Below are 27440 nucleotides of genomic sequence, written 5' to 3'. Positions count from 1 at the left end.
TTTGACTGGATTTAAAACTCATCTACTTGAAGACTGGGTTGTTGGAAGCTACACTGGTTCCACAAGTCCCACAGACCAGTGAACAGTTAACAAGCTCCACAGACCCCTTTAACAGCTTTTTGTTGGACAGATAAAAATCTAACCTAGGAAAAAGCAGGGATTCTTGCTACACAAGGAATCAAAAATTGAATTTTTCATCCCTTACCCCTACGTAAGCAGCAAAAAAAAAACCCAAATGCAAATAAATAATATCACATTATTAGCTGGGTGATAGTGTTGAGGTAGCAGTGATTGCAACATAAACGCTTCTAAAACAAAAATATTTGGGGAGAAGAGGAGGGGATGTGCTAGAAAGGTTTAATTGTTTTATTAGAAAAGTGGGTAGTTATTAGTGTCTTCTGAAAACAAAGCAGTCAGAAGTAAGTAGCTGCTGTTTTCACTCGCTTTTGGGTTGGATTAATACAGTTTTTGTTCACAGAGGAGCTTTAATCATCATTAAAATCTTCCTCATTTTGTTTTGTGGATGCAAATTGTGGCAAATTAATGTCTTTCCAAAGGATTCTGTGGATAATGGATAAATGCAGAGCATGCATTTGACTTCCTTTGAGCTCAGAGGCCTGGTGATTTGATATAGAGACCTTTCAAAAAGGAAAACAAAGCCAGTTCTTGTTGAGATATTTTTACTAGGTAGCACCTCTTTGATCTTGTTAAATAGTAAGTGCTGTTATTTTCCAAAGAAGAATATGGATCTTTATACTAATTTAGAGGAGTATCCATCAACATTTTAGTAGGTCCTTGGGAAGAGTTGTGGGTACCTCACTGTAAAGATGGGTTTATGTTGATGAATTTGCCCAACCTGTCCTGCAAGAATCCAGCATTTTCCCTGAGCTTAGCAATTCCTGGAAGAAAAATACTCAGCATTGTCTGGGCAGCATCAGAGGAACTGCTTTATTTTGGATTTTCCAGGATGTAAATTCATCTGTTTCATTCCCACACCCTCTAATAATTTAATTCAGATCAATGGTGCAGTCCTTCTTCCTGCAGCACAGCTGGCATTGTTGTGCACCAAAACCTCTGAGTAACAGGGAGAGACAACACTTGCACCTTCTTCTTCTTCCAGTGCTGGTACCACCAGCCCAATGCCCCAGGGGCAGCATCAGGGTCCCCACAGAGAGCCCCAAGGTGTTGGGGGCCAGCTCTTGAGTCGCCAGCAGCAAATATATATATATATTTTTATAAGTAATGAATTCACTTAGTAGGAAAAGGCAGGGTAGAGAATGAATTGTTTAACAGATTAATGTGAATGTCTTTTATATTTTATAAACCTCTTAATTCCCTGGTGTGCTGAGCCAGGTTTTGTTTATGTACATGGAAACACGAAATCTTTTCCAGTCCCTGTGCAAATAACACAGAATTGGACTTCATTACGTTGGCTAATTTAACAAGTCCTGGGAGGCTTTTTGTTACTGGGGAATCGAGGAGGAGCCACGAGCCCAGAAGTGCTGCACCAGCACAATCTCTTGGAATGAAATAATCTGCCTTTCCTTTCAGAGCTCTCCAGGAAGGCTTTGCCTGGGAGGTCTGAGCTCAAAGATTTGGGGCAAAACCCAACTTTCCTCTGGGCTACCTGGGCAGGCAGGAGCCTTGGTGGCAATCTCCAGCTCAGCTCCTGCTGCAGCACACTCTGATATCGGTTCCTCAACAGAGAGTTGGAAGTATCTAGTTTTAGTGAGGCTCTGAGCTTTAATGAAGGATTTGGAGATCTTTTCTTTATAATGAAAAGCATTAAAATTCTAAGACTGGGAATTTATTTCTCTCTCATAACTAGTGGGTAATCGTGGTGCTGAGAAGCAGGGCAGTTAAAACTGCTGATATTATTGCTGCTGTGCCAGTTAAACAGAACTAATGCAAGCATTGCATAAATATTTTAATAGCTTTTTACTGTATTTCTTTAGAAAATGTTTAAAGAGCCACCTAATGTCAGGCAGAGATACTTCCTGAGTAAACCCTTGTTAATTCTCTTTTAATGGCTTTATTAACATTGTGTAATTGAATATTGATACATTTAGCAGCCCTTTAAGCATCCTGTTTTATTGAAGTGTTGCACTCACATATTGATAAGTGGCACAACGATAGAGCACTGATTAATTGCATCTTTGCTTAGTTCTCCTTGAACTGGTTCAACATGAAAGATGAAGCATAGGTACAGGAGAGCTGTTATTTTTATCATCTTGATGTATTTTATATGCATAGTTTGTACCACTTAATTGAGCTTCATTTTGATTCCCAGTCTGCCCAGTTAGTACAAGTATGATCACACTGCCAGAGATAGGGGAGTCTAAATATTTTACTCTGTGAAATGTTCTGTCTTTTATCTCTTCTCTTATGAATAATTTACTTGTTGGTACAGCTTCAGAAGTGAATCCTGTTCTGCAAAAACATATATATTTTACTGGGAAAAGCAAGGATTACAGTGATATTAGCTTTCTGCTTGGAAACCCTCCTCACAATATCAGAAATCTGCAGAGGAGGATGCCTTGTCTTGTGTTCCTGGTCTTAATTGCAGTGGTATTTCTGCTTTCCTTCCATCAAAGCTCTGGCATTACCATTCATATTTAATCATAGCATGGCTGCTTTTCTCATCTCCAGTGTTCCCCTTTGCTTCTTTATGCATATTTTTTACACAGTTCAAGCAGGGTGAAAATTCATCCAAGAGCAGAGGGAGCATGGAAGATCATGTAGTGTCTGCAATCCACATCTCCAGGGCTTTTGCCAGTGCTGCAATTTGCATATGAGCTGAGGTGAATTTTCTGGGTCTTCCTATGATTATTCTTAACCTATTGTTAAGAAAATTGGAAAGGAAAAAAATCCCTCTTTTGTTGGCATCCATAGAATGCTCTTATTAGAGGTTGTGGCACAGTGTGGTCGGGCTCTGCTCCTAGGGAGCAGGGACAGGATGAGAGGAAATGGGCTCAGGCTGGACATCAGGAGAAATTTCTTCCTGGAAAGGGTGAGATAAGACACACACACATTGAAATCTTCTATGGAGAACCTTCCTTGGCCAGCAGGGTTGCACAGGAGCTGCTGCAAATGAGAACAGAGTGACTGTGTTGAGCCCTGGAAGCCAGAAGATCTTTTATGCACCCAGCTGGATGCTGAAACCTGCTCTGGTTTTCACTCCTGGAGGGATTCTGAGATCAGAATTTATCAGGGAAGGATTACTGGAATGCAGAGATAAGGAAAAATGAAGATAATATCTCAATCTGAGCAAAAGATGAATGTCAGGGATGGGATTGACAGTATTGATAGGGCTAAACCAGCATTCCTTTAACCCTGGCAGTTGCACAGCAGGGATGAGGTTGAGTGCCCAGCTGGGATTGGAAGAGGAGGTTGGGGAACTGTCTTTCCCTTCAGGAAATGAAGTCAGGAAAGAAGCATAAGGAAACTGATAAGATATGATCATTCCTGACTAAAAATGGTACAGGAGGCATGGGTTGGATCATGGGGATACATTGCTCATTTAAGGTCCCCTTAATTTACAAAGCTGTGATAATGTCAGTGATGAGCAATTCCTGTGGCTTCTCTGTATCAGGTTGTTTTTGGGGTTTTTTTCTGTTCTTTAAATAAAACGATGTTTTGGAAGAAGAGTAAGCAGGGAGGAAGACAGAAGGTGGAAAAGGGAGAGACCAAACTGATCACAGGAGAGATCCTTTGCTTACAAAACTTCTGGTAAAGGGAAAACCACTGGAAAATACATCATAAAAGAGAATTAAACGAAGCCAGTGGTGTGCTTCATTCCTGACAGAATTCCCTAAAGGGAAAGACACTTCCAAGGATGGGGCAGCCACAGCTGCTCTGGGCAACCTGTGCCAGGGCCTGCCCACCCTCTTTGGGAGGAATTTACTTCTCATCTCTAATTTAAATCTGCCCTCTTTCAGTGGCAAATGAACAAAGAGTGGGCAAAGCTGTTGGGTTGAAATTTGGTCAGGGAAAAACTAGGAAATATGAGCCTTAGGAAGAGGTTTAGGATGTGATTTAAGTTTAAAATTAGCCCGCTTTGGAGTTTGGATACCTTTGTGCTTTTTATCAGCTGTGTGTGTTTGGTTCAGAGGGGAATGGGAACTGCACTCAGAAATACTTAGAGAAGAACAAATGTTCTATATTCAGATATTTTAGTGAAAGTCAATTCTCATATATTTCCATGTATTACTCATGTCATTGCATGAATCATTGCGAAAGATATGGAGAGGAGAATAAAAAAAAGTTAAATTGGGAAGGCCTAGTATTTTTCATACATTGCCAGTTATGACATTTAATCTTAATTGTGTCTGAATTTGACTGATTTTCCAATTGCCTGAGTTTAGCAAGAGTTATGTTGTTGCTAGGACACAGAGACTTCATGTGATACAACTGTCATCAACCTAAAAAAATTACTTTAAAGACTGAATCTTAGATTTGCACTCCCAAGTACATTTTGAGCAGTGCAATCCTAGTGCAGAAGGACCACAACATCCTTATTCTGAGATAAAGTCATTGAGCAGTGGTTAAGAAATGTCTCATTTTTTAGTCTTTCTGTGGATAAACGGGAAAGAGGAGCGTGTCCACCCTTGTGGTCATTTCCTGTGGTTCCTTAGTCATGGTTTGTTTGGCCTTTTCATGGTCTCAGTGGTGAATTTGGTCTGTTTTGGTTTTATTCTGTTCCATGAGGTGTCCCAGCCCTGTCCGTTTCTGCCACTGGTTTGCTGCCTCCTTTTGAAAATGAATCATTTATTTTTTGGCACAGTCACAGCTCCTGGGCTGTATTTTACTGAGTATTTTACTTTATTTTACTGTGCCTCCCCTTCAAAGGCACCTCTTCCTGTCATGGCCTTGGGGAATTCAGTGCTTGGAGAATTTGTGTTCACGTGGGCCTTGAACCATCCATGCAGTAATTCCAACTCCCAATTCCATAGTGGTGACTTCCCAGGCCACCTCTGGGATGTTTTTATGGAAAGATTTGAGGCCGTGGGTTTTGTGAATCAACTGAGTGCCTTGAGAGCAGCAGCACCTCCATTCCTGACCCTCTCAGCCCTAAAATCCCTCAGCAGAATTTCTGTAATGATGTAAAATAAGAGCTGTGGTGTCCTTGGCAGGTGTGATTCATGTCCCTAAAGACACCAAAGCTCTGCAGGTGGCTCAGATGGAGAATTGCTTCCCCTAAATGTAGTAAATGAACCAAGTGCTAATTGGGTTGAGCTATTTATAGCTGTGAGCCAGCTCTTAGAGCAGGTCACAGCTCTGGGTGCATTGCAACACCCAAAACGTTGTCCTGGGTGACCTGAAAGGTCCTTTTTTAATCCTGAGAGATAACTGGCATGCAAAGGGACTCATTAAAGCTCAGCTGTTCGTCAGGAATCTTCCAAATTATGGCCGTGTTTGGGTCCCAGTGAGTTCACACCACAGGATCCACTCAGTCACATTCATTATCTCTGCACGGTCAGAAAATCTGTAGGATGGCAGGAGTGGAGCTGGGAAATCCTTTGGTTTCTTGCTCTTCTGTTCTGTAGACAGAGACATTTCTGGAGAAAGGCACTAGAATATGTTATATTTTTTTTTTTTTGAGAAAATACTTTGCAGAAAAGCATTGTAATTTTTTTTTTGGTGATGGATTGTAGAGACTGGCATAACAAAAATGGGATTGCTGGACAAAACCCTCAAGCTAAATTATTCAAAGTGCAGGGTATGGTACTCCAAAATAATCATTATTTTGAACTGAGTATGGAATTGTTAAGGTTGGAAAGTCCTCCAAGATCATCAAGTCCAACCATTAAGGCCACCACTAACTCATGTCCCCCAAGCACACAAATAAGAGATCCATTTAGACCACACTAAAACATTTAATTTCCCAACTCTATAGAGAATTTTATTTTTATTACTGAAAATTTTGCTGAATATCAACTATTTTTTTGGTTGTAACTTAATATTTCAGCACAGGAACGTGGTGCAAGGCCAAGGCCACTGCAGTGTGTGATGAGCACAGTTGGAATGTGATTCATCTCCTGAGTTCATGATAAACTGAACGAAGTTTGCAATTTATGAGAGCAGAAGACAATGAGTATTTTACTAGGGCCATTTAGGACTGTCATTTGCATGAAATTAAAGATGGTCCCTTATAAATTTATGTATGAAGTTCTGACAATCCACATCATTTTGGAGACGGAGATTTAGAGGGTGATACTGGAATAACATTTGGTAGATATATTGCTAGATCAAAGTCTGTTGATATTAATATGAAATTTCAGTTTTCTTTATCTTTTACAAGGAACTTTTTTTTTTTTTTTTTGCCCTGGAGGAGTCTCCAGTAATCAGTGGTTCAGCAGGAATTTAACAGGCCCAGGGAAGGGTAGAACCCTCTTTTCACACACTTTGCTGCTGGATGTCTTCAAATATTTTCTCCAAAAGGGCACTTTTGAGGTGAGAATTCAGTGCAGGCAATAAAAAAGCTCCTTTATCCAGTGTGAAAGCTCAATGTGGCCAAACCCTGACATTTCATGGTGTCCAGAGAAGCTCTTGTGATTTGAGGGTGGAGTGGGATGTAGGTCAGATACAAATTCAGATGCCATGGAAGAATGTGAGCAGGAATGTTGTAGGCCAGAAAAATAGGAATGGATGATGTTCTGCTGAAGAAAAATGCTCATGCTATCACCCTTGGCTACCAGTACTGACTTAGCTTGGGGTTTGGATTAATTGCTACAAATTGTGGGGGTTTGTGCTCACCAGAAAGTGCTTTATTATCACAAATACTGCTGATATCATGCAGCTGCCAGCAACATTTAAAAAAAAAATCATCCTTTTACTTCTTCTGTGTTTTAATGTATGCATCAGCTTGCCAGGATATCAGATTATCTTCTCCAAGTATCTGTGGCCACTGACCTGGTCATATCTGAAGATTTTACATCCTGACCTGGTCAGCAAAATGTGTTCCAGACCTCCAGTTTCACTCCCTATCTCTATAGTTACAGAATGTATCTCTAATGAATCATTTCCAGAACATCTGGATGGCTGTGGATAATGATATCCAACTGGAATTTATCTGGTGCTTAATTTATGATTAATATCTATATGGTCATGGAATCACAGAATGGTTTGAGTTAGACCTTAAAGCTCATCTCATCCCACCCTTCTGCCAAGGTCCAGACCAGACCAGGTTGCTCACGTGCAGAAATGTTGTTTCAATAAAATCCCTTTTATTTACAAAATACCTGCTTATTTAAAATTCCTTTATTTACAAAATACCTGTTTATCCTGATAGAAGCAGAGGATTTCCTCTGTAAAACAGAGGTGGGTGAGTGAGTACAAATATCTCCAGATAATTTGGCCATCCAGCTGTTCCCAGCTGTGAGATCAGCTGCTGATAGAGGGTTCTGAGACAGTGGCAGTTCCTTTGATCTCTCCTGCCTGTCCCCCTGTGGCCCAGCAGAGTTCTGTGGCTTCCAGGTTTGTATTCTGAATGTTTTGGGATTATTATGAGGTTCTGGGAATTCCATAACCTCAGATAGACAGAGGAGTGAACATTTACCACCAGGTGATTCCTTCTGCTCCTACATTCTTGTGATTCCTTTCCAAACTCTTAATGTCAGGAATTTTTATCAAGCAACACTGTAATTAGGTCATTTGAGGATGGGAATACAAAGATCAGGGACCTAGAATATTGGGTGAGCTTTTGTGACCTATTTAAAGGATGTCTAAGCACAAAAAGATTAAGCTCCATTAAAACAAAGTTACAATCCATTTTTAATATGTAATAAGAGTCTTAATTGTTGGATAGAAAATATTCCTTTCTCAGGTGCAAAGTATCTACAGATGGTGCTTTAAAAATACTTTCAACATTAACATTTTGGGGTTTTAAATTGGCTTGAGCTTGACTTTGCAGATTGTCTTTTAAAACCTGATGTAGTACAAGTAAGCATGTACACAAGACCTGAGTGACATTCCACTATGGCTTAGTTAATGATGTCAACACAGGAAGATAAAACATTAATTTATTTTTGTGTCCATGCAAGCCCTGTGTAGTGCAGTGACTGATTTCTTCAGGGAAAAAATATCTTTGACCATAGTGTTGGACCAGGTCCCTGCAATCTGTCCAAGTCAAGCTTTCAATATAATTTTCAAGCATGTTTCTTTGAAGAAAGTATTTGACCTAGTAAACCATCATATTTCACTGTCACAATTATGATTCCCTTGGGAATTAGCCATGTTTATCCAATTTCACATGTTCTGTTGTGCTATTCCTCACTGTTGGGAAGCTGATGCTTTGGAAATGCAGTTCTGAAAGGGAATTATGTGACCTTGAAGGACAGACGTGCCGTTTATATCTACTTGCTCTTCTTCCAGTTTATATCTACCTGTTTCATTCTCCAGTTTACATTTACCTGCATTTCCCCCAGTTTATATTTACCTGCTTTTTGTCCAGTTTATATTTACCTGTTCTTTCTCCAGGTTACATTTACCTGCTTTTCCCCCAGTTTATATTTACCTGCTCTTTGTCCAGTTTATATTTACCTGCTTTTCGTCCAGTTCATATTTACCTGTTCTTTCCCCAATTTATATCTACCTGCTCTTCCTCCAGCTTTTATCTACCAGTTCTTTCTCCAGTTTATATTTACTTGTTTCTTTCCTCAGTTTATATCTACCATTTCTTTCCCCAGTTTATATCTACCTGTTTCTTTTCCCAGTTTTATATCTACCAGTTCTTTCCCCAGTTTATATTTACCTGCTTTTGCCCAAGTCTGTATCTCCCAGTTCTTTCCCCAGTTCAGATTTACCAGTTCTTTCTTCAGGTTACATTTACCTATTTCTTTCCCCAGTTTCTATCTCCCTGCTCTTTCCCTAATTTATATTTACTTGTTCCTTTCCCCAGTTTATATCTCCCTGTTCTTTGTCCAGTTTAGATTTACCAGTTCTTTCTCCAGGTTACATTTACCTGCTTTTACCCAGTTCAGATTTACCAGTTTAGATTTACCAATTCTTTCTCCAGGTTACATTTACCTGCTTTCCCCCTGTTTAGATTTACCAGTTCTTTCTCCAGGTGATATTTACCAGTTTAGATTTACCAATTCTTTCTCCAGGTTACATTTACCTGCTTTTCCCCAATTTAGATACCAGTTCTTTCTCCAGGTTATATTTACCTGCTTTCCCCAAGTTCAGATTTACCAGTTCTTTTTCCAGGTTACATTTACCTGCTTTCCCCCTGTTTAGATTTACCAGTTCTTTCTCCAGGTGATATTTACCAGTTTAGATTTACCTGTTCTTTCTCCAGGTAACATTTACCTGTTTAGATTTACCAGTTCTTTCTCCAGGTTGCATTTACCTGCTTTCCCCCAGTTTAGATTTACCAGTTCTTTCTCCAGGTTACATTTACCTGCTTTCCCCAAGTTTGGATTTACCAGTTCTTTCTCCAGGTGATATTTACCTGCTTTTCCCCCAGTCTAGATTTACCAGTTCTTTCTCCAGGTGATATTTACCAGTTTGGATTTACCAGTTCTTTCTCCAGGTTACATTTACCAGTTTAGATTTACCAATTCTTTCTCCAGGTTGCATTTACCTGCTTTCCCCCTGTTTAGATTTACCAGTTCTTTCTCCAGGTTACATTTACCTGCTTTTCCCCCAGTCTAGATTTACCAGTTCTTTCTCCAGGTGATATTTACCAGTTTGGATTTACCAGTTCTTCCTCCAGGTGGCATTTCCCTGCTTTCCCCAGTTTCTGTCTCCCTGCTGCTCCTGCAGAGGTCTCTCCCAGGGCTGTGAGCTGCCCTGGGTGCAGGACAGCTCCTGGGGGCAGAGAGGGGAGCGGAGCCATGGACAGACCTTGTGCAGTAAATCACAGCCTTGCAGGGAGAGCTGCTCCTGCTGTATTCCAGGGAATCTGGGAAGGGATCGGGGCTTGGAGTGCACAGCCCTGCTGAGGGACGTGGGGATATCAGAGCCACAGGGGGAAACTGCCATGAAGGCTTTGGAAGCAGGGCCCTGACCTCAGTGACAGTTTTGTTACGGCTTAGGGAGATGCAGCAGCTGCAGGGGATTGCCAGTCTGAAATGGTTTGGGTTGCAGTGTTTGAGTGAGTTTGGGTGGCATTGCTGGGCTCCCAGGGATGGGAAAAGGCTTGGAAGGAAAGCTGGGGAGCAACCAGCCTGGACCATCAGCTGGGAATCCCTCATTTGCCTGCAGAGGAAATGATAGGAGATGAATTAATGGAGCCTCGGGGGCTGGGCTGGGAGGGTGTGGGATCTATTCACACTTTCTAGGCAAAAACAAACTCTGTCTGTAAATGGAGCTGAGAAACTCCGAGTCTGGGCAGGACAGGCTGTGTCAAAACCTGATTTGGGCAGGGAATTAAGGGCTGATCCTTTTAGGGACAGACAGGGAATTCTTGACACTTGTGTGTCCTCTTACATCTATGTGTGACTTGTTACACTGACATATGTTAATCTAAATTTTGTCAACACCGGGCTCTTTTGGGTTTGGGTTTTTTAGAGGAAACTTGTTTCAGTGAGTTGGTCTGAAACACTGGGACAACAACAAAGTATTTGCCATATATTAGCAAGTGTCACAGCTGAGCTTTATGCTGTAAAGGGCTTTTTTACAGACAGCAAAACCCCAGCCCAGGCAGCAAAACTTCTCTGCTTTGCTCGTGGAGATTCAGAATTATTCCTCTTTCTCTGGGGATCACAAGGAATCAGTGACAGACTATAAAGGCTGTGCATGAGATTTTCCAGTACTGACCTACTTCTTCTCTCATTAAAATCACTGTGAGTCTTACCATTGACTTTTCAGGCAGAGGCAGGCCAATATTGTGTGCTAATGAAATTGCTTTCCAAAAAGCTTCTCCAGTAGTTGTGTCCAACTGTTCCAAGCCATGGGTCACAATAGGATTTCAAAAGCACTGAGGAGACCATCAGCATTGTGAAACGTATTTCCTGGCCCTGGGTGGCTCAAGTTTGCATCTCCCAGGCTGTGGCAGGAAGGAAAAAACACACAGAGGGCCATTTCTGGATGATTCTTTGTGCATTTGTCTTTGTGGTCTCCTCATTCAGGTCTCCCCCATCTTGTGGAGGAACCTGGCAGGAGCACAGAGGGCTGAATTACCCCAATATGCAACCCAGGGGTTGCATGAGACAGGTAGTGTCAGGGATTTCACTGCTTTATTATTTCTATCCAGGGAGCTTTTAACATTAAGGATTTTTTTTTCTTATAATCCCTTTGTAATTTGCTCCATACTGTGTGGACACTCAAGAGCCCAGAGAGCTCTGCCAGAGGAGCCCAGACACAAGGAAAAGGATTTCCCTTGGGTTTAAGGCATTCCCATGAGAAGGAGCTTTACCTGGGTCAGGTTTTTCCTCAAGGAAATGCTGAATAAGCATAACAGCCTAAATGGATGGAAGCCTGATTTTCCTCATATTAACGGTAGGATCAGAGCCAGGGATTTGGTTTGGGGCTAAAGGAACTGCAGGATGTAAAGCCGAGACCAAAAGAAAAACAGGATTTTAAACTGCATGCTTTAAAGTTAATGAATAGTTATACTGTCTGGAGCAGTGCAGGGAAAAAGAAAAAAAACTCTGGGCTTTTTTCAACTCATTATTTTGGAGGATTTTCCTTCTTTTTTCCTTGCACAATTTAGCAGTCAGAGATCTACAAAAGGAAGATCTCAGCATTCAGATAATTTGAGGGGATCAAATTATTTTTTTTTCCCAAAGGAAAAAAACGTTATCTATCCAAAAATCGTTGAGCTGAGGCTGTGCAAGGCTGCGAAAGCAGCAGCATTGTGCCCTCCAGTGACAGGAGCTGCTACAGCAGCAGGAGTGACATTCCTGCAAGCTCCCGGGGGACTCCTCCACACGGGGATGCTCGGAAAGTTAATATGAATTCATCAAAAAATGAAGTTAATCCGGCCTAAGTGAAAATATCTACATTCCACTGACCCCACTTTCCCTTCAGCAAATGACTGCCTGCTTAATTTGCTCCTGATTTAGGCTGTAATCTCCCTACCCCTGGACATTCCCAGAATTGTTTTTGGCTTTTGGACTAAAACACACCAGAAAAGAAGGCAGTCTCCACGTCTGTAAGGAGCTGCCAGTTGTAACAATTTTATGCTCTTTGATGAGTTTCTTGCAGGAAAAAGGAGCTTTGTGGTACACAAGACTTTGATTTTGCAACGGGGTTCCAGAAGGAAAGCCACTGGTTTGGGGCAGGGGCTGGAATGATGCTCAGCATCCTGCCCCTCACTGAGCTGGAATCACTCCAAGGGCTGGTCCTGGAGGGAAATGTTGTCAGAGAGGAGACAGAACCTGGCAGTGCCCAAGGCCAGGCTGGACAGGGCTTGGAGCAGCCTGGGATAGTGGAAGGTGTCCCTGCCCATGGCAGGGGTGGGATGAGATGACATTTAAAGGTCCTTTTCAACCCAAACAATTCTGTGTTTCTGTTTCTAACTGTATCTTCATTAAGTTTTCCAGCACTGGTGTTGCCCTAAGGGCATCCCCAAAATGTGGGCAATCCAAAGGTCAAAAGAAGTGTATTTCTGTAAAAATGTAATGATTCAAAACTAAGCCTTGTTCTTCTGCATGGAGAGGATAAAACCCTTGAGAGGTCAGAGCTGAACTCTCTTTTATCATTTGAGGTGTGAGATTGATGCTCCCCTACCCTCCTTTTCTTGTGAACAATGAATGCAGAGAGAAGAAGAGAAATCCCCTGAGCAGGCAGGGTCAACTGGACATCAGGAGGAATTCCTGCATGGAAAGGGTGATTTGACATTGGAAGGGGCTGCCCAGGGAGGTTTGGGATCCCCATCCCTGGAGGTGTCCAAGGAAGGGCTGGATGTGACAATCAGTGGGGATTGGTTGGGACTGATCACAGATCCTTGATCATCTTGGAGGTCTTCCCCACTCCAATGATTCTGTGATCCCAAAACAAAGAGGAAACCAAGAGAGGAGAACGAGGCCAGCAAAGCTGAACGAGAGGCAGCATCTTTGGGGAGCTGTGTTCTGTTTCTGTGGGTGGTGTGAGCAGAGATTCAGGGCTGGTGAGCAGGAGCTGCCCTGGCTGGCACTGCTGAAGAGAGAGCCCTGTGGCACACGAGGTCTGCCTGGAACGTGGGAAGAGGGAAATCCTTCCTCTCCAGCGGCGAGCTCATATGGAGAGCAGCTGTAATTGAATTAGAGGCTGATTTAATGAAATGCTATTAGAAGTGACACCGCCTTGCTCTGTCGTGGCAGCCCTTTGGAGCAGCACTCAAAGCAGCTGCCAGGTGGGAATCACCAGCTTTTAAACTCTCATTTCCTGGCTTTTTTCTCCACTTCTTTTTCTGAAGGGGAAAAGTACAAAGAGACCTCAGCTTGCACAGACGTGAGCAAGTTATCCTTTGCACAAAAAAAAAAGAGAAAGTTTGATAAAATAGAGGCTTTTTTGGTCAAATCACTGTGCTACATCAACTTTCTGAGTAATATTTTTAGTCTGCACATTTTTTTTCCATACCTTCATGGAGTTTTGAAGCGAATAAGTTGGTTTGCAGAGTAGAAAAATTTGTTGGTTTGCAATAACTGTCATGGAAGAGAGGGTGCAGGTTCACAAAAGCACCTGGTGTTCCCTGGGTGTTTTCCATGGTGGGGATAATAGAATTCAGAACTTCATAAAGAATTAAATCATTTGGCTTTTAAAGTGTGTAAGTTCTCTTTGCAGTAGTAATTGGTCTCCTTTTTAACAGGAGTCTTACATGATAAAGGAATAAACTTGGAGATATTGACTGAAAGCTCTTTAGGATTCTCTGGTTTAGTTTGTTTAGCACTAAGGAGAACATTATTTTAAATGTATCCCATATTCTTGGACTTCTAGTTTCAAAGTAATAATTAGTAATAATAGATTGACATAATCAAATTTCTGCAGAGCAGGAAAAAATCAGTATTTTCTTTCTTTCTGCTCCCAGACCAAAACTTTCTCGGCTGTGATAAGGACAAGGAATTCCATTGCAATGGCAGCTCAAAAACAAAATTATTAATTTCTATATTTGCTTTAAATTGAGCCACAGCACAGTTTTCTTGATTTAATCCAAAAAAATAAGCAACTCTGTTTAAATAGATGCTGAAAGAAAAACAGAAAGCTATGAATAAAAAATGTTCCAGACATGATAGGGCTGGTAATTCCTGATTAGAAATCACTCCTGTGGTTGTTAGTGCTGTAGATCGAATTTGCAGCTGTCTGGAGGTGTTACATTTAGAATAGTCTCGTTTGTAAATCATTATCAAACTTTGAACACACTTTGGGGGTTTTGGTTTTATTTTTAAATTTTTTTTAACTTATTTACAACTAGCTTGTTGAAACAGTTCCCATTTCTGCTCTTCGTGTTTCCTTCCTGTTTAGTTATTAGGGCAGCAGACTTTAAAAAGCAAATTTATTCATTACAGAGGAGGACCGTGCATTATATAGAATTCATGCTGTTTATCAAAGCCTGAAAAAATAATTATGGAATTTGTGCATGAAGGAATAGAATTTACACATGTTAGTAGGATGATATTGTTGTTTATCCACCAGAAAAATTTGTTTGCCTGAGGCCAAGAAGGTGTAGCATTTCACAGGACTCACTTATCAGAAGCCTCTTAACTTTATAGGAATTATTACATGGATTTGACTGCCAGCCATCCCCTTGCCTGAAATAAAACAAAATAGAAGTAAAATAGGAACCTTCAGCCATGTTTTATCAGTGGTTTTGAGGTATTCTGACCTTTCTGATCTGTACAATTCAGCTTGTCCTAGGGAAGGTGCAGCTCAGGCAGTCTGGGGCTGTGCTGAGCAGTTTTTTGGGGGCTGATGTCTGTCCTGAAGAGAAATTACTCAGTTTTGGATCCATGAAAAATTTAAATGCATATTAGACTTGACTTAGTTATCTGCAGAGGTTTCTGTTATGAAGGCTTAACTGCAGCTTTGATTTTATTGTCTCCATGAATCTGCCTACAGAAATTTGTCCTTCGAAGCCAAGTCATTTTTACTCAGTTGTTTTATTTATATTTGTAAATATTTCAGAAACCAAGGGTATTTCTAATTGCTTAAATCACAAATTATACAGCAGAAGGCTTTAGACTGAATGCTCATCTCCCTCCAAAAAATAAAATAAGCATAGAAAACAATAAAGACAACACATGATAAATACAATACTATAAAGAACAATAAAGTCATCAGCAGAACCCATGGTCAGCCTTAACTGCATGTTGCAGACATTGTTTTTTCTTTGTAAATCAGAATTTCTGTGGTGTTGATTCAGTAGGAAAAGTAGAGACAGGAGAGTCATGTATCTGAAGCTCCTTCCCCTGCAAAATCCCACCTGGATAATTTCCATGTGAATTCAGTCTCTGGAGGCTTTGGTCAGGATAGGCATCATCCCAAATATGTCCCTAAAAACATCAAAATATACCATCAAAACCTCTCCCTTCAAATATTGTCACCAGCAAGGGACCTCCAAACTTCGAGCCAAATGTTTGCATTTCTTTGAGACAACACAAACATACCCAACCTTCTAATTGCACCACAGTTAAATTAAAATGAATGCAAAATGGTGGTTTAGGACTTATGGAGCCTCCTGCAGTTTCACAGAAAAGAAAAAATATATATGAAAATTATGTGCTATTTTATGCAACAGCAATTTGGACTGCTACAAAAATAATTACTTTTAAAATCCACACTACACATATGCAGATGGTTAACAAACTCTGGCTCAGCCTCCAGATGAAAATGATATTGGGAAAATCCATGCTGCAGAGATAGTGCCATTCCATTAGAAATGTGCAAAGCATGCAAAAACATTACAGCCAGATTGTTTTCCAGAATGGCCTGGATCTCAGTGCCAGATGTTTTATTCTTTGCATATCTCCTTGTAACTTCACCATTGCTGCTCTCTGGGTTTGTCCAGCCTGGGAGAGGAAAGGGGAGTTTTAGGTGTGCTGAGCAGTGCTGGTCTGGTGATGCCTTGAGAAGGCTGACACAGAGCAGAGGCTGGACAGAGCTCCAGAATAAAGCAGGGATTTATTCAAAGGATCTCCTCCATGGATGCACCTTGGGCAGCACCAGAGCCCAGCCAGGGCTGCACCCAGGATGAACCCAAATGGCCCCAAAATGCACGAGCGCTGCCGGGGTCTCTCCCTGGGCTCAGCTCTGCTCCATGTGCACATTGCAGTTCAGTGTCCAATCCCACTGCAGCCCCTGCAGTCCCACCCTGCTTGTTTTTCTCTCTGCAGCCCACGGGGTTTGTGCTCCTGGGCTGAGATTGGGATCATTTGTCCTTGGTGCCCAGCTGGAGCAGGAATTGTTTTGTCTCCCTGCTCTGTGCACAGAGCTCACCATCCCCTGATGTGAACCCAGACCCACACACTAAAGCAGCTCAGAATGTGGAAGATAGAAAAGCTAAAACTGAGGCATCCCTGGGACAGACAGGAGGTTCCAGGCTGTTCATGTTTCTCCCAGCTCCCTCCTGGTTATTCCTGTTCCCTGACTCACACAGAGCTTGTTCAGGTTTAACTCCTTTGGTTTTCCATCCAGGTTTAACACATGACAGTGGTAACACTGCAAAAACAGAGCTTTTGTGCCAGGCAGGACATCTGAGCCAGCTGGAATAAATGGGATTTTGGGGTATGGAATAGCAGGAAATGGATGGGTAAGCCCTGCCCTACCTTCACTGACCACCCTCCCAAAGTCTCCTTGCCTTTGTCTCAGTGAAAGTTTGTTAGTGAAAGGAAAAACCAGTATTTGAAAATGTCCATTATTTTATAGATCCGACTCTAGATTTTGCTGAAGTGAGATCTGTAAGAGCTAAAATCTGATATTTTGTTGGATTTTTAGAGAATGGTGGTTTTTATGTGTTCCAAAACCTGCCCTTCATAGGCTTCCACAGATCCTTCCCTTGACATGGGATCATAGCCAGGGGCAGCAGGACCTTGGCACCTACTTATGAGTACCTTCAGACATTTACAGGTACCCAAAACCCACATTTTTGGTAAAAGTCATTTCTTCAGTTAAAACTGGCTGATAAACAGTAATTTTTTTTTTTCTTACCTTTCCAGAATATGGTTTCCCCCAAAATTTCTAAAGCGTGTGTTCTGTAGTATACAGAGAGACTTTTATCCTGAATTAAATCCATTTCAGTTGTCATCCTTTATCCTTATTACTGAGTTAGTTAATTAGTAATTTCTGAGAGCAGCCATAACTGTCACAGATACTGTGGGAGAGTCATCAACACTCTGCATGTTGATATAATTGCAGAGTTTTGTTATTTTTCCAAGTGTTCTTGTTAAGCACCAAGTGCCATTGCCAGTGTTTTGCCCGCAGTATTCCATGATTGCAGGAAATCCTTCTTTAAATCAGTGTGGACTGCAGTTGTAGGAGCCTCCTAAACTGCAATCCAAGTTCTGCAGGAGCATGTGTCAGGAAAAGAGTCTAAAACATGGTTTAACAAGCATGTGACAATAAATTAAGGAAATACATTTGGATATGTGAGGAAGAAATGGTTTCCACAAAAATACTCATCTCCTCCCAGTCACAGCTGTGACTTTTGAATATGTATTGAGCTGTGCAAGGAGAGCTAAGCTCGGAATTTGGCAGTAATAGTCTATTCATAAATATACATGAAATGTGAAAAAAAGAGTTTGTGGAGCTGGAAGTGAGCACTGGCCAGGATAAGCACACATACCTTGAGATAAAAATTGCAATTCATTGTCAGCACATGAGGCTCTGATTTCAGCTGATTAATGTAACAGTGCCATTAGATTTTCTCATCTATTCTGCATTACTTATAATTGAATAGTGTATTAACAAGTGAATGGTTGTTTAAGGGGAGAGAAGGAGCCTTCTACCCAGGCAGTTTAAGGTTTAATATCTTCTCTCCAACAGAAACAACTCGTTTAACATTCAAAGAGAGATTTTGGCTTTTTCTCCCCACTCACTTTACCTCCACAAACCAGATGGCAAATGTCTCACTGAAAGAGCCAGTGCAAACAGAGTCTGCATCTGCCCATCCTCCTGTTTGCCCTGCCAGCAAAGGGGAAACAATATTAAATTTAGGGTCTTGTATCAAACACTTGCAGCTACATTTCCAGTCTCGCACGTCATGGAGCCAAGCTACTGACAGCTTTTACTCATTTTGATGTATAGCAGGGAATGAAATGTATTTATTGACATCCTATTTCATGTGGCATCTTCCAACAATGAGCAAGCGTGCCTTTGACTGGTATTTAATATTTTCCTCTGACTAGTATTTGATAGTTTTTCATTTATATGTGCACAGAAATCTCCTCGTTTCCAAGGTAATTGTCTGTGATTTGAAAGCAGGATTATCATGTAAATAGGTATTTATATTTATATATATACACACACCTCTAGAAGCCTTGGTGTTGAAGGGGAATTTTTGGAAAGGAAGGATATTGGAACACCAAGGGTAACATACCAAGAAAGCAAATTAAATTTTGGATTGGATTGTGTTTAGTAAGAGCTGGTGGTTGCACCTCACTTGTTTTGTATTGAACAGATTCTAGTTTGATTCACCAATTCTACAACATTTAAGCTTCCATATTTAGGGTAGCCAGAAAACAAACGAGATTATTTCTCAGGTTCTTTGCTGCTTGCTTCACCACTGAGAACTTTCCAGAAGAGCACCACACATTGCCTTCAGATTTCTGGGGCTTTTCCTGTTCCCTGACAGCCAGTGAGAATCAAGACACAGGAAGAATGGAGCATATGGAAAATGTTTCCATATTTCTCCCCGTGAAAATCTACTTGACATTAATATTATCACATTAAGGCTTTGATTCCTGGCTGATGAGAGGAAAAACAAGGTAATAAATGATGATTTCAATGAGTTCATGTGGGAAGAGTAGGTGTGCTTTGAATGACAAATTAAATTATGACAAAACTCAGTAGTACAAGAGTTTCTGGTCCAGGTTGGTGGTAAAAAGGAGTTTTTTAGAAAGGAAAGATGCTGGAAGAGGATAGAAAACCAATTAAACATTGAGTTGGATTGTGTTTAGCAAGAGCCAGTGGTTGCTCCTCACCTAATTTGTGTTGCACATATAGATATTTTCTTTGTCATTTAACTCCCTCCTTGGTGAATATTGCAGTGGAGAGCTCTTTATTGCAACACGGCTTTAACATGGGTTTGAAATACTTCAGAAACCAGATGAAAAGTATATTGTTAAAATAGGAAATTTGAAAATGGACTGAGCAGTGGCAGAGCTTCCCTGGGCCTTTTTCTGAAAGCACCACTACTATTTTCACACAAGGGTGAGAAGAGGGAAATCAGATGTTTTAGATTACCCTTGAGATAGAAAATAGATGTGATCAGTTCAAAGAACCAGGGGAGATTTTGTTTGCATAGATTGTAGCTGCTCTACATAGTTAACCTTGAAAGCCTTCTGTCAAAGAAATGCTGTTTTGTTAAAGTGGTACCAAGTCTCCTGCTCTGTGATATCTCATTATACAGGAATACTCTGCATTCCCAGGCACTCTAAACACTATTATCTGCTACTTGTCCATTTGAAAAGCAATGTCCAATTTGCTTATGCAAAGGAAATAATGGTGTTTGTGGAGAATTCACATTAATTTAGAGCTAAAGTCCTCACTGGAAGTTAATACATGGACTGGCTGACTCATGGTGTTTTCACAGCAGTGTAATTGAAAGAAATACAGATGTATTTTTTTAAAAAAAATCAGCCTTTCCTGATGCGTTTTTAAGCTTGCACCACAATCACCTGATGGATGTGTAGCAATTACGGGCAACATGTGCAGCAGTGCTTGAGGAGGATTTCATTAAACCCACAGAGGCAGGAGGGCTCTGAGTGGGAGCACCCACCAGATTTATTGCAGAGCAATGCTCCTCAGCTCTGTGCTCTGTGCAGAACTGTGGAGCTTCCAGAGGGGCTGGGAGGACACAGCACTTGAGATCTCACTGTGAAAGGCTTTATTTTAAAATGTTGGTGCTCAGCAGCATCACGATCACCTTGGTGTTCTCCAGACCACTGAAATCCTGCTGGATTTCAGCAGGATTTTAGGCAGAGCATCCCACAGCCACAATTCCTGACTCAAAAAAGCCCTCAGAGCTGCTCAGCCCCTCTGTCTCTCTCTCCTTTGCTGCATCCTTACTCAAACCCACCCCTGATCTGTTGGTTTTCCTTGGAAAACCCCATCCCTGTGGGATGGCTCCACAAGAGGCCCAATCAACAGCAAAGTCCTTCCTCATCCCATGAAATCCATTCCAAGTTCAAGTAAGGTGCAGATTATTTGTTTACTTCCAAGTTGCTGATGGCAGTGCAGAATAACACAGCACCTGCCAAAAAAGAGCCTGTGGGATCCCACCAGGAGCTGGGTAAGAGCATTCCTTGCTGATACTCATTTTTGGCATTTTCCTGCTTCACTAATCCCTGGTTCATTTAGGATCTCCTGCTCATGGATCTCTGCTCAGCACAATACTGGGTCCTTATAACAGTTTGAGCAATGTAATCATCTTTATAAAAGCAAACATGTAATCATATCAAGGAATGAAATCAGATTTGCTTGGCATGACCTGTTTTCCTCCAGCAATGCAGACAAAGATTAGGTTCCAAAACTTCCTTTGGCTTATAATTGTTTTATAGGCCTCAGCATATTAAAAATGCAAGTTTAGGAGTTTTTGTCCTGAATCCAGGTTAAGTTCTGACATTCCTTATAGGGAGAGCAGCTCACAGTGAAAATCCTGCGGGACAAGTATTGCTCCATAAAGTGGGGTGGGTGAACTCCTAAAGGGGGTGATTCTTGCTTTGGTGTCTTCTGCAGCCATCTGATAATGGGGGAAGGGAAAAAGAGGGGATTAGAGTTATAAAATATGCCCTGATATGAAAGTAAAGCACATGGAAGCCTTTGTGATGCTGCTTTAAAAAACATTCTTATATCAGTGAGGTTTGGGATATTAAACAATCATGGATTTAATAAAACCCCATCTCAATTTCTCTTGCTGTTTGGATTGGACTCATTAACATGATTTTTAAAAATATATTTTAAACACAATTGCATTATTATCATTCTGATCTCCCTGTAGCTTTTAGCCTGCTGGACAGTGCCTCCCCAGCTCAGCTGTACCAGCAGCTGCTCCAGCTCTGAGCCTTTGGGTATCAGTGACAGAACTCCCATCACTTACTCCCTTTTAAAATCTCAGTTTCCTAATAGGTGAAGCAAATGGGGGGCATTCAGGCCTGAAAGAGAATGTGTGAGTGACACAAAAGCTGGGATACAGCAAAATGCTGAATTTGGAGGCAGAGAGCACAATGGGCAGCTGAGGAGATCCCTTCAGTGAAATGCAGCCAGGATCAGATCAGAGCTGGGAAGTGCAGGGACAGGCAAAGCCACTTTCTGTAAAATCATGGCAGAATTCAGAGCTGGAGAAATAGCCCTTAATAATGTCAGGATCCAGGTCTAGCTGCTTTGTGCCTCCTTTGTGCTGCTCATGTCTGCACCTTACAAAGCACTTGAGAGCCTCGTCCTCCTGAAGAATGGGGGATGATTGTAAATGTGCACTGAAAGTGCACAAGATAGGAAATGTGAGTTCTATTTTTCATGTATTTTAGCTGGTAATACTGAATTCTTCTCCAGGTTCTCCTTCAGACAACTAACTGGTATTGAAACCAGCAGTTTGCAGATTATTTTGTTGAAAAATAAGTGATTTGGCAATTATTTGAAATGTAAGTTGAGTAAGAACAGTTTTTACACTTGAAAGGAGTCACAATTGTTATTTATCCATAACTCAGCATGTGACTCTGAGCTGTGCCTTTTGATGAAATGGAACAAATATGATGGATAAGAGTGGGGGTGCAAAAAATAACCTTTTTAGTTGAGGACTTGGGTTCTTATTTTGGCTGAGAACAAACCACTGGCCATTTGCTGCCAGCTCTTCATCTGTGCTTACACTGTTCTTCGTTTGTTATTTCTGGCTAAATAACTTTCTAAAAGTTAATTAATACTCTCAGTATTAGTTTAGTTTATTAGTATTAGTTAATTATACTACTAGGAATTATTACTGTTTCAATAGAATATCATAGTTGTTGAGAATAGTCTAAAACAGCTAAAACATGAACACATGGCAGCAAAGCACAAGTTACAGATAAAACCTACATGTCTAACAGGATTACACTGAAGTCTTATTGAAAAGGTAAAATAGAGGCACTGATTCAATTCTAGAATTAATTGACAATAGAATGTTGTGTGTTTTTATACAGACAGCAGAAAATGTGGGTTTAGTTCATTACTTAAATAATTTGGAACTCTATACATTAAGATGGATTATGATTACTGTTTAAGAGTAGTTTTTATTGTCCCATTTCCTCCCTTCTGGATCTGTTCTGTTACCTGATAATACAGTTTTGTCCTCTTTCTGAACTCTTAAGAGCAGAACATGTAATAGTCCTGCAGTCTTTCTCTGCTGGTGATGTGGTAATGTATTTTATGCTTCTAATTAATTGTAATCAGGCTAGAATTTTCCACCATGAGAATATGATGGGGTCTTCTGTGGTCAGCTCTAATTTGCCTGTGGATGTAGCCACATTCCCCCTCTGGAAGTCACGTCTGAATTATGTTTCAGTTTTAATTAAGAGCTGGATTTAGCTTTAAGACCTTGCATTAGAAGGCTGATGAAACCAGATGTGAGACAGTTCCCACTGTGAGTTCCTGGAACTGTGTCTGTGAGATAAACAGTGCAGATCTCCAGGTGCCACTGCCTGCCCTGCAGTGCTGGGGGGAGACCATGGCTGCAGTTCACAGATGAGGAAACCAAGGGGTTGGACAAATGAAGAGAGTTCCAGAAGCTGCTTCAGTAGAGGAGAGTTAGAAGTAGATCCAAGGGGTACTTGCTGCTTATTTTTCTCTCTTGTCTCCCTTATTGCTGCCTGCTCTCAACTATTACAGCTCCTGAAAGGTGCCTGTGCTCAGCTGGGCTGGGCTCTGTCTCCAGCAACACTGACACAACCAGAGCACACAGCCTCAAGGGAAATGCAGGTTGCATATCAGGAAAAAGTTTTCCACAGCAAGGGTGATAAAGCTCTGGAATGGCTGCCCGGGGAGGTGGTGCAGTCACCATCCCTGGGTGTGTTTAACAAAGCCTGGATGTGGCACTGGGTGCCAGGGTTTAGTTGGGGTGTTGGGGCTCGGCTGGACTCGATGATCTTGAAGGTCTCTTCCAACCTGGTCATTCTGTGACTCTGTGCATTAATGCCAGCCTGCAGTACCTCTTTATTCTCTGCCCGATTTCCTCTTGCACCATGGATGGATCCCTTCACAGAGCCTGGCCCCAGACTGAGCTCCCTCCCCCTCTCACACTAAAGGCCTTTTGGGCACCTTCTGGCTTTCCCTTTCTTTCCTCCTTTGCACTGGAATTCCCATTGTGCCATCAGCTGCTGGTTTAAATCCATTTGCAGTGACTCAGCACTTCACAAGCTCCTCCACTGGGCCAGCATCACTGGGACACCCAGGACAGGAGAGGGTGAGCTCTTTAATCCTCTGTGTTTAAGTCATAACTGGCTATGAACATTTGGGAAACCGCATGGAAAAGACGCTTTTACCCTGGAAATTGTGTAGCCACTGACACCTCAGAGGACAATTTGGACCACTTCTGTAGGATAATGATCCTCCCTTGTACTGTAGCACAATTTCTATTGCTCTTCTGCACTGCTTGGCTCAGGTTGCTGGAGATGCACATTTTTGGGATCTCTTGCTGGGTTGGAAGTGCCTGGTATTGGCCTGGAGGACACAGACCAGTGAGGAGCTGTAGAAAACCCCACCAGTTTCCTGGTACAATCTCCAGATTTTAAATTCCTGTAACTAAATTGAGAAGATTAAGTTTTGCTTTATGTCTAAAGCTTCTGCAGTCTTCTGATTTTCCAGAGCCATAACCCTTGCCTCTTCCAGTTTCTCTCCATATATGAAAATTTCCCCAATTAATTATATTATGTTTCATTCTGCATAGAGTGCAGAAGTTGCTGATATTGGAACTGTAAATACCATGAGGGCTGCAGAGGGACTTATTCCTGTAGTTACCCTTCTTTTATTTTAATGAAGATTTCTGTAGCCATTTCCAAATTCATATGGGACATAATCAGATGTGAGGCAGGAAAACACTGATAGTTATGGATGACCAGGAACACCTGAGGGAAGCAGGAGCTGGCCCTGCTTGTGAGATGCTTTATTTAATGTGTTTTCGTTGTTGTTGTTGTTTTTGTTGGGGGTTTTTTGTGGGTTTTTTTTGTTGTTGTTGTTGTTGTTGGTTGGTTTGGGGTTTTTTTGGGGTTTTTTTGGTGGTTTTGTTTTGTTTTGGGGGGGTTTTTTGGGTTTTTTGTTTGTTTTTTGGTTTTTTGGGGGTTTTTTGTTTGGTTTTTGTTTGGTGGTTTTTTTTTTTATTTAAAGCACTTTTTTTCTTTGCCCATAACTGCTGAATGATTTTGCTCAGTCCTGTCTTCATGACAGCAGAGAATGGCACTTCCCACACTCTGTTGTCTTGGTGTTTGATTTATCTTCTTGCCCAGAGGAGCCAGGATTTTCCTGTCTATTCCTGGATATCAGAGCCACTGCAGTCCAAATTGCACATTTATGGGTACAGTGATGCTCTGTTGCTGGTTTTTGTGTCTTACAGCTGATTTCTTTCTTTGTTAAACGGGCCACAGAGAAGAGTCACACTCTGAGTGTTCTCAGCACTTCCTGTGCACAAAGGAGATGAAGGACAATTCTGTGTTTTCTTCCTGTTTGCTGCCTTTTGGCTTTCAAGAGACAGAAACACCTTGGCAGAGAGTGCCCTGAGCAAACCTGGGCTTGCAGAATGCACGAACCCCAGCTCAGACCTGCGCCCTTGAGAGCTGCTTCTCTCCCCAAGCGCTTGTTTACCCAACATTTACTTCTACCAAACAATTTTAAAAGAAAAACCACACAACAGAACACTTAAAAAGCTGGGTGCTTTCTGAAGAGAGCTGGAGCTAAGCACGTGGGTTTACTGAAATGAGTGCTGAAATCTCAGCTGGGTCCTTGCCATGATTCTGCAGTTTCTGCTCAGGCCTGGTAGGCTTTGCCCATTGGGAAGAGGAGGAGATGTTTGACTAAACAGGAAAATGAAATTTGCCTCCCTACAAGCCATTGGCAGGCAGTAGAGGGAAGAGAGAAAACTTGAAAATAATTTTCATTACAATTTCAATTGACTGGACCTCATTTCCTTGTCTGCAGTTCACTGTTGGATAGTTGATGCATGCCCACCTGTGGACAGACCTGATTTAGCTCTCCTGTGTATTATCTGTCCCTGTCTTAGATTGAGTCCTGCCTGCTGGAGTACTCCTGTCTTCTCCTACTGCCGCTAAACCATATTTGCTGCGATGATTTGAGTGAAATACCCACTCTGATGAAGACAGCTCAGGGTTTGACTGCAGCAGAGAGGTTTTTATCTTGCGTGGCAGAAAATGACTGTGTGACCTGTAGCATCATCTGCAGCAGCCAAGTGTGAAATCAGCTGTGCCAGGCAGCTCCTACGCTCTAATGAGGGAATAATTCCTCTGTGGAAATAAAAATATTCATGCTGTGGCACACCTGCTCTTGGAACATTGAGACATCCAGTGGGAAAGGGGATTTGTCAGCCTTTCTCCTTCACTGCTACTCACAGCTGACACTTTACAATAAACCCACAGGAGGTTCAAGGCTGTGTTACAGCAAGAGCTGTGTCTCCAGGAGAGGACAGGATTTCAGAATACAGATGTTTGCAGAGGGATAAAAGGTCTGAGCAGCTCTCTGAGTGCTGCAGCAGGGAGTGCTCACCTGGGATGGGTTTGGTACCTGTGGCAGCTTTCAGAGAATCACAGAATGGTTTGGGTTGGAAGGGACTTTAAAGATCATCTATTTACAGCCCTCTGTCGTGGGCAGGGACACCTTCCACTACATCAGCTTTTTCTTTATTTTTAACCCCTGGAATGCCATTTTCCCTTTCTCCCCATCTTGGCTGCTTTATGTTTTAATTGCCATGTTTATATCTATACCACTGGAAAGGTATTGTTTCCTTGAGGATCCCTGTTATGTTCTGCACATCTGCAATCCCAGGAGCAGGTAATTATTAGGAAGTGGCAAAGCTGAAAAACAGCAGTGCACATTCCCCATCTCCCTGGTGCCTGAGAGGCTGCAGGCAGCTGCTCAGGCTGGGCTGCAGAACTTGAATTTCCATGGCAGTGATGCCACAAGCAAAAAGCTTTCTCCCTTCAGCTCTTCCACTGCAGCTCAACACATAAGTGCTGTGATTTAACAATTTTACATGAATTTGCCTTGTGGATTAATCTTTGACATCTCGAATGTGGTGTTTTAGGGGAAAGACACGCTGCTGGGGGAGTGAATTCGTTCTACTGTTGCAGTCAAGAAAATAGGCTCATGCCTTTGAGAGGCCAGGAGAGGAATATTCTGGGAAGCAATTTGAGCTGATATTGTTGGGAGGCTAATACTGCCTGACAGATCTGCTGTGACAGCTGAAGATGTGCCGGAGCACAAAATAGAAAAGGAAAAGATTGTTGTTAGGCCAGCGCCAAGATGAAACCCTACTACTTGTGACAGCTGTTGGCAGCATGAAATCACTGTCCTCCAGCTTTGCACAGTACTAGAAACTTCAAGATCATGCTGGGTGTGTGTTTCTGGAGATCTTGTTTGGGGTAATGCTCCCTGACAGCAGCCAGTTGTAATTGGCAGTGGGGATCCTTCAGAAACCAGCAGAGAAACAAAACCTCGGTGTTTTGTGCTGCTCCTTTCCCAGGTCACTGCTCACAGGACCCTCACTGGCCACTGCTTCCCTGATGGAACCATCTGCAGCTCAAAAAGTTATGAGATTTCTTGTTTCAAAGGGAAAAAAGATGTATCAGCCCAATTAAGTTTAGTGAGATGCAGAGGGAATTTTGGGAAGCAGGGGAGGTTTTGCCTTCTGTTTGTTAAAGTGACAAGCTCATGTTGTAGAAACTTTGAACATCTTTAAAACTCTGTAGATCTCACAAACTTTCAGTGAGGGAAATCCCACTGAGAGCTGATGCTCCAGTGCCCTCCCCTCTCCAGACACACTCCTGGCTCTTTCCTTCCCACCCAGGCATTCCAGGTATTTTTGCTGAGGTTCTGCCACCTTTCCAACTTTTAACCATCAGGAAGCTGAGACAAGCCAAAGAGTCTTGCTTGGGTCTTGCTGAAGTCTAAAATGCCTTTTTGGCAGAGCTCTCTGTGTCTTGGCAGATTTGGGGCTCTGGAGCTGCAGCTACTCTCCTGTTTCAGTGGCACTGTACTGTGAGCCTCTCATCCATCAGAAAGGCCAAGTATTTCCTCTTAGAATAGGAGATTTCTGGAATTCCAGTGCTGTGATTTTTTTTTTCTTCCTTCACCAGCTACAGTTACTGTCTTGCATTGAGTTCAAA

At 41.9% G+C, this 27440-nt stretch overlaps 1 protein-coding gene across 2 annotated transcripts in view; it reads left to right on the top strand.

The window, feature by feature from the left end:
* ADAM12 (ADAM metallopeptidase domain 12) overlaps nt 1-27440 on the top strand; it is a 176742-nt gene that overhangs the window by 56181 nt on the left and 93121 nt on the right. The gene's annotated exons all lie outside the window — the stretch shown is intronic.

The sequence above is a fragment of the Passer domesticus genome, chromosome 8, assembly GCF_036417665.1.
Source record: "Passer domesticus isolate bPasDom1 chromosome 8, bPasDom1.hap1, whole genome shotgun sequence".
Classification (NCBI taxonomy): Eukaryota; Metazoa; Chordata; class Aves; order Passeriformes; family Passeridae; genus Passer; species Passer domesticus.
The sequence above is the reverse complement of the archived record's forward strand: the minus strand, read 5'-3'. Positions and strand labels throughout refer to the sequence as shown.